Here is a 14426-nt window from a genome sequence, read left to right as displayed (position 1 = left end):
TAAACGTGGAAAGAGAAGACATCCTTGTCTTTTTTCTTACTCATAGAACAAAAACATTCAACATTAAGGATGATGTTAGCTCTAAATTTTTCTTAACCAGTTTTACCTGTTGATAGCATTCTTTTGTTCTCTTCTACTCCTATCATCCTGAAAGTTTATGAGGTCTCTCATAATGGACTTCTGATTTTGTGCAGTGCTTTTACCTGTTTATTTAGGTGATTTTATATAAATGTATATACAAACACTTATACATACATTTGCATCCATATTCATACATGGATATTGTTAGAATGAATTAAATCAATTGATTTTTCAATGCTAAACCACTCTTACATTCCTGGGATTAATTCATTTTGATTATGATATTTTATTCTTTTTATAAATTACTGGATATGATTTGTTAAAATTATGTTTTAAATTTATGCATCAATATTCATGAGTGATATTGGTCTGTAGTTTTCTTTACTCTTAAACTCTTTGTCTAGTCTGTATATAAGGATAATCCTGATATAATAGGATTAGCTAAGAGATATTTACCTCCTCTTGAGGTGTCTGGAAAGGTTTTATGGAATTGATATTCCTTCCTAAAGTGTTTGGAAAAATCCACCAGTGAAAATTTGGTTTCAGATGATTATTGGGAATTTTTAATTACAGAAACATTTCTTCCTTAGATATCATAATATTAAATTTATTTATTTATTATTTAATGAGCTTCAAGAAATTTGTCCACTTCATCCAATAATTTATTAGAACAATTTTTATCATGCTATCTTTTATGATAATTTTAAAATCTGTGGAATCATTAGTAATTCCACTTCTCCCATTTTTGATATTGGTCTTTCTATTTTTTGTGATCAATTTTGCTATGAGCTTATCCGTTTTATCAATCAACTCCCCCCACCCCCCAAAAAAGAAACAATATAGGCCCTTATTTTTTTCATGGATTTTCTCTGTATTCTCTTTTTTCTAATTAATCGATTTCTTCTTGGGCCTTTATTATTTCCTTTCTTCTGATTTTGATTTTAATTTTCTCTTTATTATTTACTTTTATAATGCTCAAGTTGAGATAATTGATCTGATAATTTTTGTCTTCTAGAATACAGACAAATAACACTATAATTTTTTTCCTAATATTGCTTCAGCAGAATCCTAAAATATTTGGACTGCCACATTTTCATTTTGACTCAATTCAATATATTTTTAAATATCTTTGTGATTAGCTTTTTTTTTTGGTTCATGAATTAATTTTAACAGCTTTACTGAGATATAAAATTGCATATATCATATTATATTGTACAATTCAATGATTGTGCATATCCAAAGAGTTGTGTGACCATCACCAATCTAATAATTTTCATCATACAAGAAACTTTATACCCATTTGTAGCCACATTCTACCACCTTTCCCTAGGCAATGATTCATCTACTTCTTGTCTGTTTTAGTTTCCTAGGCTACACAAAGCAATACTATGAAATAGGTTTAGCTCCAACAATGGGAATTTATATGCTTACGGTTAGAGTCTGGGAAAATATCCAAATCAAGGTATCATTAAGATAATCATTTCTTCACAAAGACTGCCAATGATCTTTGGCTCATCTACCACATGGCAAAGCACATAATAACATCTGTGGGCCTCTCCCTTCTCTTCCAGGTTTCAATGAATTCAGCTCCTTACTTCTATGCTTTTTTCTCTCTCTCTCCATTCTGTTTATAAAGCACCCCAATAATAGGTTAAGATCCATCCTGAATGAGTTGGGTCACACCTTAACTGAAATAACCTTATAAAAAAAATCCCACTCAAAATGAGTTATACCCACAAGAATCGATTAAAGACCATATTTTTCCAGGGTACATACGGCTTCAAATAACCACACTCTCTCTGTAGATGTTCCCATTCTATATATTTCATATAAATGGAATCATATAATCTATGATTTATCTTGACTGACTTCTAAAGTTGATCTATGTTGTAGCACAAATCAATAATTCATCCCTTTTCATTGCCAAATAATGCTCCATTGTATGGATACATCCTAGCTAACACTTGTAATTGTCTTTTTAAAAATTATTATTATTATAATTACTTTAACCACCATAATGGGTGTTAAGTGGTATGTTAAAATGATGGTGTTGAAAATATCTCCATGTCTATTTATTGGTACTTTGTATATCTTCTTTGGAAGAATGATACTCAAATTATTTGCTCATTTTTCATATGGGTGATTGACTTTTCATTATTATTATAAACATTCTTTATATATTTTAGACATAAATCCCATACATATATATAGTTTGAAAATATTAAGGTATATATTGTGGGCTGCGTTATTACTTTCTTGATGATATCATTTATAGCTCAATTGAAAATTTTTTTTGATAAAGTCTAAATTATCCATATTTTCTTGTTGCCTTTTGTTGATGTTTTATATAAGAAGCCATTGCCTAACCCAATACTACTAAGATTTACTTTTATGTTTTCTTCTAAGAGTTTTTGAGTTTCGGCTTTAATTTCAGATCTGATAGCTACTTGTTTAGCCTGATGTGTCGTAGGGGTCCAATTGTTTTTGCCTTTTGTTTTTTTGCCTGTGAATAGAGAACTTCTCCCAGCTACAATTTTTGGAGAAGACTATTCTTTCCCTATTGAGTTGTCTTTACATATTTGTTGTACCTTAAACAGAAGGACGTATTTCTGGACCCTAGATTCTATTCCATTAATCTATATTTCCATCCTGATGCCAGTAGTCAATATCTTGAATACTTTAGCTTTGCAGTAAATTTTAAAATTGAGAATTTTGAACCCTACAACTTTGTTTTTACTTTTGTTTTGTCTATTCTGGGACCCTTACATTTCATACATCCATTTTAGAATCAGTTTTTGAATTTATAAAAAAATGGAATTTTGATTAGGTTTTCATTTAATCAATAGATCGACTTTGGGAATATTCACATCTTAAAAAAATATTGTTTTCCAAGCCATGGATATAAGATTTCCTTTCAATTATAAAGTTATTCTTTAATTCCTTTAAGCAATAATGTTGAGTTTTCATTATACAAGGCTTGAACTTTTTGTTAAATTTATTCCTGTTTTATTATATTTTATGATATCATAAATGTTATTGTGTTATTATTTTCATTTTTGTATTGCTCATTGTGAGGGTATCCGAATACATAGATTTATGTATATTCCTTTTCAGGGGAAATTGCTGAACTTGTTTATTATTTCTAGTCATTCCTTTAGTGGATTTTTAAAAATTTTTTGTATAAAAAGTCACGTTACCTACAAAATGAGATAATTTTATGTCTTTATTCTCATTCTAGGTGTCTTTTTTTTTTTTTTTTTTTTTTTTTTTTTTTTTATTGCATGGGCAGGCACCCAGAAACCAACCCGGGCCTCCGGCATGGCAGGCGAGAACTCAACCTGCTCACCCACTAGATGTCTTTTTTTTATTTCATTTTCTGACCTAATTATCCTGAATAGAATGCACATGCTTGTCTTGTCCCTATACTTAGTGGGAAAACAGAGGGAAAAGATGCTCTTTCACAATTATATAATGCTAAACATAGATTTTGTGTAAATGCCCTTTATCAGATTGAAGAAGTTCCCTAGTTCCCTTCTATTTCTAGGTTTTGAATGTTTATATCATGATAGTTTTGTGCCCTATTTCTGCATCTTTTGAAATAATCATTTGCTTTTCTCTTTTAATCTTTCAATATTGAGAGTACATTGGCTGAATTTCAAATTATAAAACAATTTTATATTTATGGAATAAACTGCACTTGATCAAGGAGTATTATCTTTTTTACAAATAGTTGAATTTTGTTGCCCAAAATGTTATTAAAAATTCATCATGTTCATTCATGAGAGATACTGATCTATCCTATTCCTGCCCTATCTGTCCAATGTTAGTAATAGAGTATTGCTAGTCTTTTTCTTTCATTCATCTCAAATCAATTTCTAATTTCCTTTGTGACTTTTTCTTTGACCAATTAGTTATGGTGAGAGTGTGTTGACCAATTTACCCATATTTGTGAATTTCCCAATTTTCCTTCTTTTATTTAGTTTAATTTAATTCCACTGTGGCTAAGGAATATACTTTTATCATTTCAATTCTTTTACATTTACTGTAACTGTTTTTGTGATCCAGCATATGATCTCTCATGAGAAAAGTTTTATGAGTTCTTGAGAAAAATGTATCTACACTATTCTTGGGTGGGGTATTTTACAGATCTCTGTTAAGTCAAAGTGGTTTATAATGTTCTTCAGCTCTTCAGTATCTTGTTTATCTTCTGCCTACTTGTTCTGTCTGTTGTTGAAAGTCAGATACTGAAGTCTCCACCAATTATTTTTGAACTATCTGTTTTCTCTTCAATTCTGTCAGTTTTGATACATGTGTTTTGGGATTCTGTTTTTCTGTGCATATATGCTTAAAATTAATATATCTGGACTAACTCTTGAATCTTTAAAAAATGTCCCTCTTTACCTCCAGTAAAAATTTTTGTCCTAAAGACTATCTTGGGGTGCATGGGTTGTTCAGTGGTAGAATGCTTGCCTTCCATACAGGAGATCTGGGTTTGATTCCTGGAACGTGCACTTAAAAAAAAAAAAAAGACTATTTTGTCTAATATTAGAATGATGACTCCAGCTCTCCTATTGTTTCTGTTTGCATGTTATATCTTTTCCCATCCTTTACTTTTAATCTATTTGTGTCTTTGAATTTAAAGTGTGTTGTCGACAGCATACGGGAGAGTCTTTTCTAATAATACCTGCTTTTTTATGGGATTTGTCATCCATCATATTTAAAGTTAATATTGACATTGTTGGACTTACACCTGCCATTTTCTTTTCTTGTTTTATCTGCCCTTTTGCTCCTCTGTACCATCCATGCTGCTTTGCTTTGAATTAAGTGTATATTTTCTAGTATAATGTCTTAGGTTCTTAATTGATTTTTTTTTAACATGGGCAGGCACTGGGAATCAAACCCGAGTATCTAGCATGGCAGGAGAATTCTGCCACTGAGCCACTATGGCACTGCCCCTTAATTGACTTAACTAGAGTTTTCATAGTTATATTTGTACTGGTGAGTCTAGAGCCAACAATATATGTCTTAAATTAACAGATTCAACTTCAGAGTTATGCTACTTTATTTCTAATGACATATTCAAAGTTAGTCCTATATGAAAAGTTCTACATTTTCCCACTTTTGTGCCATTATTGTTATATATATTGCATCTATACATGTTACAAAACCAAAAATATTGTTAATTGTTGCTTCATCTATTTTAAGCCTTTTAAAAAGCTGAGAAAAAAAAGGATATAAATTGTATATTTACAGAGTTTGTTATATACTTTTTATTTAGCTATTTCTGGTTATCTTCATTTCTCGCTGTGTACTCAAGTTACCATCTGGTATAATTTTCTTGCTCTAATACAAATTTATTTCCATCTATCCCCTGCATAATATTATTGCCAAATAGATTACTTTCTAAGTATTATAAGCAAAGCAAGAGAGTTATATTTATATTTTTACGTATAGCTATATATATATATATATATATATATGTTTGTATTATTTTATGAGATTGCTTTTTAAATCAGTTAAGGGAAGAAATAAGTAATATATCTAAATGATTGCCTTTACTGGCACTTTTTTTTTAAGTGGATTAAAATTACTCTCTAGTCTCACTGGCATTCAGCCACAAAATACCACTTTAGAATTTCTTATAATGTAGGTCTGTAACCAATAAAAATCGTAACTAAGAAATCAGGATTTAAGGGATGATTTTGATTATTGAATTATTATATATGTAAGGTATTCGTTTTTGCTTTCTGATATAATGGAGTAGAAGAGAGAATTGCTGAAATCTCTAAATGGTTATTCAGCTGCCTTGAGCACTGATAATGATTTGCATAGCCCTTAATTTCTGCCCTGTGGCTAAGCTTCATTTGTACCCAGTTATCCAGTTTTTCAACTTCAGAGTCTTGTAATTGCTAAAGATAGCTCCTATTGTTTATTAATGATGAGTCTTGGGCCAGCCCAGAAAAAACCCACCAAATTTAAAGCTATTTTGATGTCTTAGACTGGATCTAACCAAAGCGGACCCACCTGATATGCGCAGTAGCTTAGACTTTAACCTACACATCACCTATACTTCATTCTGCCATTATCTTGCATACATTATGTGATTAAGCATGTAACCAATCTGTGCATGCTCAATAATCAGATCACTTCTAATTATATCATCTGGGGCCACTGTGCTCATTATCCTAAACCCTACCCATCTTTCCTCTAATAAAACTACTCAAATTACTGCAGTTCCAGGAGACAGATTTTGGACCACTATGCCATCTGCTCTCCTACTACAGGCCTAGTAATAAACACTTTCTCTCTTTTAAACCCCAGGAGTCTCAGGAATTGGTTATTGAGCACATCAGGCAAAAGAATCCATGACCTTTGTCCGATAACAGGTCTGCTAGCCATTCATCTCAGCTTTTGTTTATCTGGGAATGTTTCTATTTTACATTCATTTTTAATAGGTAGTTTTGATGGACATAAGATTCTTGATTCACATTTTTTATTATCTTTTGGCACTGTGAATATATCTCCTTAATGACTTTCATCTCTTGTTTGTTACAAGAAGTGAGCTATTCATCTCATTCAGTTTCCCTTGTACTTGATGAATCATGGGTTTCAGGCTGTTTTCAAGATTTTCTGTCTTTGACTTTCAACATTTTAACTATGATGTGCCTTGGTTTGGTTCTCTCCATTTTTTGTATTTGTAATTCATTGAGCTTTTTGAGTTGTATAAATTAATGTTTTCCATCAAATTTGAGATATCTTTAGCCATTACGTCTTTGAACAGTTTGTCCCTTTCCTCTCCTTCTGGTTTTCATGTTTATGTGCCTAAAATTGCCCCACATCTTCCTGAGACTTTGTGCAATTTTTTTTCATTCTTTTTCACTCTGTTTTTCAGATATTATCATCTTTGTAAGTCAGTTTCTCAATTTGCTGATACTTTATTCTGTCAGCACAAATCTCCTGTTCATTCTCCTCTATTGAGTTGTTAATTGTGGCTATTCTATTGCATATTTCATCTCCAGAATTTCCATGTTTCTTTTTAATAAATTGTATGTTGATTCTATTTTTAATTCTATATATTAATTCTAGTCTCTATTTGATGAAACATTGTCATTATACTTTAACTTAATTATTTAAAAATAATTTCCTTTAGTTTTGTGAACATATTTATTATAGTTGCTTTGAAGTCTCTAAGTTCAACACCTGAACTTCCACAAAGACAATTTCCATTGCTGCTTATTTTCCTGTGTAATAGTCATAGTGTTTTGTTTCCTTGATGTCTCAGAATTTTGTTGAAAATTAGATATTTTAGATAATTTATTTCAACAAGTTTGGAAAAATGTTCCTTTTATGCCCTAGGGCTTAATGTTTGCTTCTGTGCATCTTTATTTCTTAAGAGGTATGGGGGGATTAGTTAATTAATGTCTATTTCCCTTAACCTATATGAGCACAAAGTCTGAGGTAGGTTGAAGCATAATGCTTATAGCAATAAGTATTATTTGGAGCTTCAAAAAGCTAAAAATCTATTCAAAATTTTTGACTTTTTATGGTACAACATTTATGATGGAGTATTTGGAGATTCCCAAACTTTTGCATTTAAAGCCTCATTTCTCTCTCACAAAACCTGGCTTTGATATTTAGGACCTGATTTTGAAGACAGTTGCCTTTAAAATGAGTTTTGAAACATTTATTTGGAAATTGAAAGCCGAGAACTTACCTCTTTTTTTATAATAAATCTTAGGTTCAGAGTCTATCAACCATTCAAGAGTCTTCTGAATAGGAAGGAATCATGAGTAAAACCACGCAGATTAGTATATCAGAATATTCTCCTGATACAGATATAGAAATACATTAATGATGAATAGTATGAAAGTGATTTGCTTTACAGAAGGGAAATTCTAGGATTTGTGTGGCATGTTTATATACGAAAAGCATATATGTTCTTACATTGGGAAAGACATTTTTATTTTGTTTTTAAAATCCAAAGTCATTTTCCTGTTTTCAAATGGGAAATTTTTGTCTTCAACAAATCTCTGGACATTTTACATTTTCTATGTAAATAGCTCACTTCCTTTTAAATCTGTGAAGGCATATGAAAAGATGGCCAGATTAATTAAAATCTCAATATTTGGTCTATTCATTTATTTGATCCATGCCCTCTGGCTTTTATTACAGTATAGTTCACAAACAAGATTGTATAGTCTTTAGAACATATGTCTTACATATATAGAACCAACATTAATTCAATGTCTTCGTATGCAAAACAAAAACAAATGTTAATAAAAAAGGTAATATAATGGAAGAGCACATAAATTAAGATATACAATAATAAAGGGGGAATATGTGTGTGTGTGTGTGTAAGAAGAGAAGTAAGGGCGGGGCAATGTGGCTCAGGGACAGAATACTCGCCTGCCATGACAGAGATCTTGGTTCAGTTCCTGGTAACTGCCCATGCAAAAAAATAAAAATAAAAAAATAAGAAAAGTCAAATAGAAAATTGAGCAGAGCAAAAATATTGTAAATGAGAGATTTTAATCCATTACCACTGTATAATTAATTATTTTTGGAGTCTTCGCATTATCAGTCTTTCTCATCAGCCTTTGTCACTTTTGAACATTTGCTATTTTTTTAATCTTTAGTTTGGTATACTTACAAAATTACAAAGCAGTTACAAAAATAAAACAAATCCCATACAGGGAACTTCAACATACCCTTATCCCCCCAGATACCCAGATTCACCAATTTTAACAACTTCTCACATTTGCCATATCATTCTACTTATCTATCTATTAATCAATCTATCAATCATTTATTCATCTGTCTGTCCAACTATTTATAAATCCATATTCTGAATACTCAATTATAGGTTGCTTATATTATACCCCTTGAAAATTTTATCCTTCTTTTTAGAAATATACATAGCAGTATTATCACTTATGTAATCACTTTGTATGCTATTATCAAGTTCAAGCAATCTAACATTAATATTTTTTTTTTTTTTTTTTTTAAAGGAAAGACAGAGAGAAGGAAGGAAGGATAGAAGGAAGGAAGGAAGGAAGAAAGGGAAACATCTTTTAAACATTTTCTTGTTTTATTGTATTTTGTTTTTCCGTTTTTGTTACATGGGCTGGGGCCGGGAATCGAACCGAGGTCCTCCGGCATAGCAGGCAAGCACTTTGCCCGCTGAGCCACCGCGGCCCGCCTAACATTAATATTTTTCATATGTCTTTTCTCCTCCCTTATTAGATTGTTATATAAGGCATTTATTTTCATTTTCTCCTTAGGTGCTCTTTTTTAAAAAATAAATTCTAGGACTATATATATAACATAAACTTCCCCATCACAATCGTTCCCAAAGTACACATTTAGTGGGTTTAATCATTTACTATGGTGCAGAACCCTCACCACCTTCTATTTCTAAAACTTTCCCATTTCCTCAACACAAACCCTGTACGTCTTATGCATTAACTCCCATTTCCCCTGCCTTCCTCCCCAAGCAAACTGTACTCTAATTTCTGTCTCTTTGAGCCTACATATTCTAAATTATTTTCATTTAGTCACTGTGGGGCTTAAATTTAACCTCCTAATCTATAACAATCTTGTTTGCTTTGACACCAATTTAACTTCAATATTAAACACAAATTATTTTTCTATACCTCTCTGCGCCCCCAAAGAAATTTATGTATTTCTTGTCACAAATTGCAGGTTTATGTATTATGTCTCCAGTGCCACCGATGTATCATTATATTTTATACATTTATCTTATAGGTCCTGTAGAAAGTAAAAACTGGTGTTAAAAACCAAAAATATAATAGTGTAGGCATTTATATTTACCTATGTTGTTACTTTTACTAGAGTTCTTTATTTTTTCCTGATGCTTTAATCTATTGTCAATTGTTCTTTCATTTCAACCTGCAGGACTCCCCTTAGCTTTTCTTGTAGGGCTGTGGTCTAGTGATGACAAGCTCCCTAAGCTTTTGATTAACTGGTGACATCATAATCTCTCCCTCATTTTTTGAAAGGCAGTTTTACCAGTTATGGAATTCTTGTGTGACATTTCGCTTTTAACATTTAAGAAATGTTATCACACTGCCTTCTTGCCTCCATGGATTCTGTTGAGAAATTGGTATTTAATTCTGTTGGAGTTCCTTTGTACATGACACTGCTTCTCTCTCGTGCCTTTCAGACTTTTCTCTTTATCTTTAACATTAGACAGTTTGATTATAATATGTCATGTGATAAATCTATTTGGGTTTCTCCTGTTAGGAATTCTTTGAGCATCTTGACTGTGTATGTTCATGCCTTTCACTAATTTGGGAGGCTTTTAGTTGTTATTTCTTTGAATATTCTCTCTGCCCTTTCATTCTTTTTTCTCCTTCTGGAACTCCTACTGTGCCTTTATTTGATGGTGTTCTTCAGGATCCTAAGATTCAGTTCATTTTTCTTCTTTCTGCTCTGCAAACTGTATGATTTCAAATCGTTTTACCCTCACGTTCACTAATTATTTCGCCATATCCAATCTGCTGTTGAACCCTCTAGGGAATTTTTAATTTCCATTACTGTGGTCTTCAGCTCTATTTGGTTCCATTTAATCATTTTCATCTATTAATATTGCCTTTTGTCCACTTTTGATTTTCCTGATTTCCTTTAGTTTGGTCAGTTCCTCAGACCACCACCAGATATACATAGTCAGGCATGCATGCTCCCAGTACGTGCATGGGAATTATTCTCCTCTTTCTGAAACCAGAAACTCCCACAATGGCCTGAGTGCAGGTTGGCTTGATGACAGGCTGGTAAAGGGATGGGAGAGGGGGCAACCAGGGTGTCAGGGTCATGTGTCAACTTGGCCAAGAGGTAGTACCTGTTTGTCTGGTTGGGCAAGTGCTGGCCTGTCTTTTGCAATGAGGACATTTCATAGAATTAAGGCACGATCACGTTCGCTACATCCACAGCTGATTCCATTTGTAATCATCCAAGGGAAGTGTCTTCTTTAATGAGTGATGCTTAATCTAATCACTGGAAGCTTTTAAGGAGGATTCAGAAGAGACAGGTTCTCTTTCCTGCTTTGGCCGGGGAGCCTCTCCTGTGGAGTTCATTCAAACCCTCCATTGGAATTGTCAGCTTCACAGCCTGCCCTGCAGATTTTGAGCCCTACGTTCCCATGGTTACGTGAGACACTTTCATAAATTTTGCATTTATGAATATTTCCTGTTGATTCTGTTTCTATAGAGAACCCTAACTGATACACAAGGTATGAGGGGTGCTCACTCTGTTACTGCAATCTCTTAACTGTTGTCTGGAGCTTTGAGAAAGTTTCAACCAGTCCTTGCTGGTTGTTCAATGCTTCCATGATGGAATAGAACCCTCAAGCTCCTCATTTTGTCATATTGATCAGGGGGGGTCACTTCATTTACTTTCTTTCTCAAAGTTTCAATTTTCACTCCACATTCATGGCCCAAAAATTTGGGAGTTATGGCTTGGTAATAATGAATGGTGCTCATATTAGTTTCCAGTAGCTACTGTATCAAATCACCACAAATTAGTGTCTTAACAGATTTATTGTTTTACTCTTCTTGAGTTCAGAAGTCCAAATTGGTCTTAATGGGGTAAAGTCAAGGTATCAGCGAGGTTAGTTTCTTCTGAAAGGCTTTAGGGTAAAATCTGGTTTCTTGTCTCTGCCATTTTCTGGAAGCCACCTTTGTTACTTAGCTTGTGGTTCCTTCATCTATCTTTGAAGCCAACAGCATAGTGTAGTCGCACCTCTAAGGACTGTTGTGATTACATTGGGCTGGGGCCATCTCAAGATCCCGAACTTAATCATTCCTGCAATGTTGCTTTTGTCATGTAAAATAATATCCTACATAAGATAGCATGTCTTTTGATGCTTTTATTCAGCCTACCATAAATGCCATGTAATTATTCATTTTTCATTTAATCCGAATTCCTAAGGGAAAAAAAAATTCTATCAAGCTGTTTCAATGCTCACCAATCTCAAGACTTCTTACTTTTCTTATGTTATCTTTCACACAAGTTCTTAATGGCCAAATTTGTATCATCTCTTCTAACACTTAGTCATTCAATCTTAGAGGGAATTCCTTCTCTTTTTGAAAACAACTAGTACTTATTACCATCATCTACTTGACCTTTAGCACAGATTATCTTGATTCTATTATTTTATTTTATTATTTTTTATTTTTTATATCTCAAATTGATAGTGCATTACTTAAATGTGTCAAGTCCTTTTTGACATTTTTTTTTCAAATCTTTCTCACAGTATTATGTGCATAATAGAAATTCAGCGGTTAATTTTAAGTATAAAAACTAAGGTAGAAAAAGGATACTAACCATTAGCTACTCCACTGGAGTGAATATTTTCTTTTCTTTTTAATTATATAATTTATAATCCATGTTTTCCCATACAGTGCAATAGATTGTTAACTGCTAATATGGAAAGCATATTGTAAATAGAATTTAGTAAACTGATTTTTATAAAACAAATTTTTATATTTTTATAAAATATCTTTGAATACCATCAAACTCTTTAATTCCACCTTAAATAACTTTCATGCTGTGATTATTTAAAGAAAATAATCTACTTCTCTTTGTCATTTTATCCAATTTGAATATAAGTATTATTTTATATTAAAAATATAGACTGGGTAACACCTTAATCTGAAAAACTAGACCTTCCTGAAGTTGAATGAGGATTGAGGTAATTTATAGGATAACTGCCTATTTATTTTATATGTATTATCTATAGCATGCAAATAATTTGAAATCTGACCTCTTAATGTGAAAGTTCATTAACACATCATACTGACCACATATATCTCTTAATATGGAATTCACTAGAGAGAAACCTACAGTAATGCACATTACAGTAATCTGCTGTCCAGCAAAGGAAAGTTTTCCTAAATTTCAACTTTGTGACCACATTGCATTATTGCACATGAGGTTTTCTTAGCATTTTGCCATCTGAAATAAACATGAGGACAACACCCATTAGAAATGATTTATTTTCTGTTTTAGAGAACATGCTTATCATAAACCAGCATACTTAAGTATGCTGTAGAGGAAGCATGGATTTCATTTCCAGTAAGAATGGAATAATATACTCTGCTGTATAATATTTATGTTAAACTTTGTAGAAAGTAGAGGGGTTATTTTTATGGCCCTCTCATGAGCAGGAGATAAAAAAAAAGAAAGAAAAATGCACAGATCTCCTGAGTTTGATATCATTTGTGTTGAAGGTTGGCATTGTCGTGTTTTGGTATGTAGGCTTATTATGACTACTCAGTTAATGAAAAGAAAAGATTATGTCAGAAAGGCAACTTTGTTTGTTTTATATTAGCTTGCTCTGATAGTTTACTTAATATGGAAATTTGTTTTTTTCTTTCTTTTGAAGCTCACTGCTTAGAATGTATATTCCTCACTTTTTCAACAAAATCAATAGCTAAAAGAAATTTGGAAAATGAGTGAAATAACTTTATATATATATATATATATATATATATATATGGAAAATGTTGGACTGGACTTTTGTCACTCAATTTGATGTCACGCATCTGTAAATGCATAGAATATTTTGTAGTCCTTTAGTGTTGATAGAATTTCAAAATAAAAGAGGTTTATAGAAACTTTAGGGAAACATTGAAATGGTCAGAAAGTCTTCCATCCTGGTATAAGATTATTCCATGTGTGCTGAGTTTTCTTCAATACACAATTGTACTATTTCTTTTCTTTCCCACATACTAAAGGGATGAAGTAAATTTAGGTTTTCTTTATTGTTCTCCTATAGACTCCATTTCTGTGTTACTGTTGTGTGCAAAACAAACTCTAAATGCTTATCATGGATTTTGAAAATAGTGTACATTGTTTGATAAGAACCCCACTTCTCCATCCCTCCCCACCTCCTGCTGATTACAGTGGACAGAATGTTGAATGATTAAGTTGTCAAAATTTTGAAGTTATTGATCTATATAAATTATAGAGATGCTATAAAACAATGGCATTTAGTAAATATTCCTTTTGATATCAAAAGTCATCTTAAACATTTCAAGCATTCTTGAAATTTAGTTTTTAGCTTTTCTTCTGCAATTTATATGAATCTATAAGTCAAATATGATGGCATATTCTTTTGAGTATTTTTTCTTGAAAAAAAAAAACGGACATTTTCTCCTTAGCATGTTCTTTTTTGGGCATTTGGAAGCAGCTTTATTTTTCTAAAGTGAGCTAGGTAAAATTTGTAGAATATAATACTCCAAGATTCAATTCATTTCCTGGGTTGAAGTCTCAGCTAGCACACTTCAATAAAAATGAAAATGAATATTTTAACCCATATAAAGTTT

At 32.0% G+C, this 14426-nt stretch overlaps 1 long non-coding RNA gene across 1 annotated transcript in view; it reads left to right on the top strand.

Annotated features, from left to right (window-relative positions):
- Positions 1–14426, top strand: part of LOC143676475 (uncharacterized) — a 71606-nt gene that overhangs the window by 20015 nt on the left and 37165 nt on the right. The gene's annotated exons all lie outside the window — the stretch shown is intronic.

This window comes from Tamandua tetradactyla, chromosome 3, assembly GCF_023851605.1.
Source record: "Tamandua tetradactyla isolate mTamTet1 chromosome 3, mTamTet1.pri, whole genome shotgun sequence".
NCBI lineage: Eukaryota > Metazoa > Chordata > Mammalia > Pilosa > Myrmecophagidae > Tamandua > Tamandua tetradactyla.
Note: the sequence above shows the minus strand (reverse complement) of the source record. Positions and strands in the feature narration are given on the sequence as shown.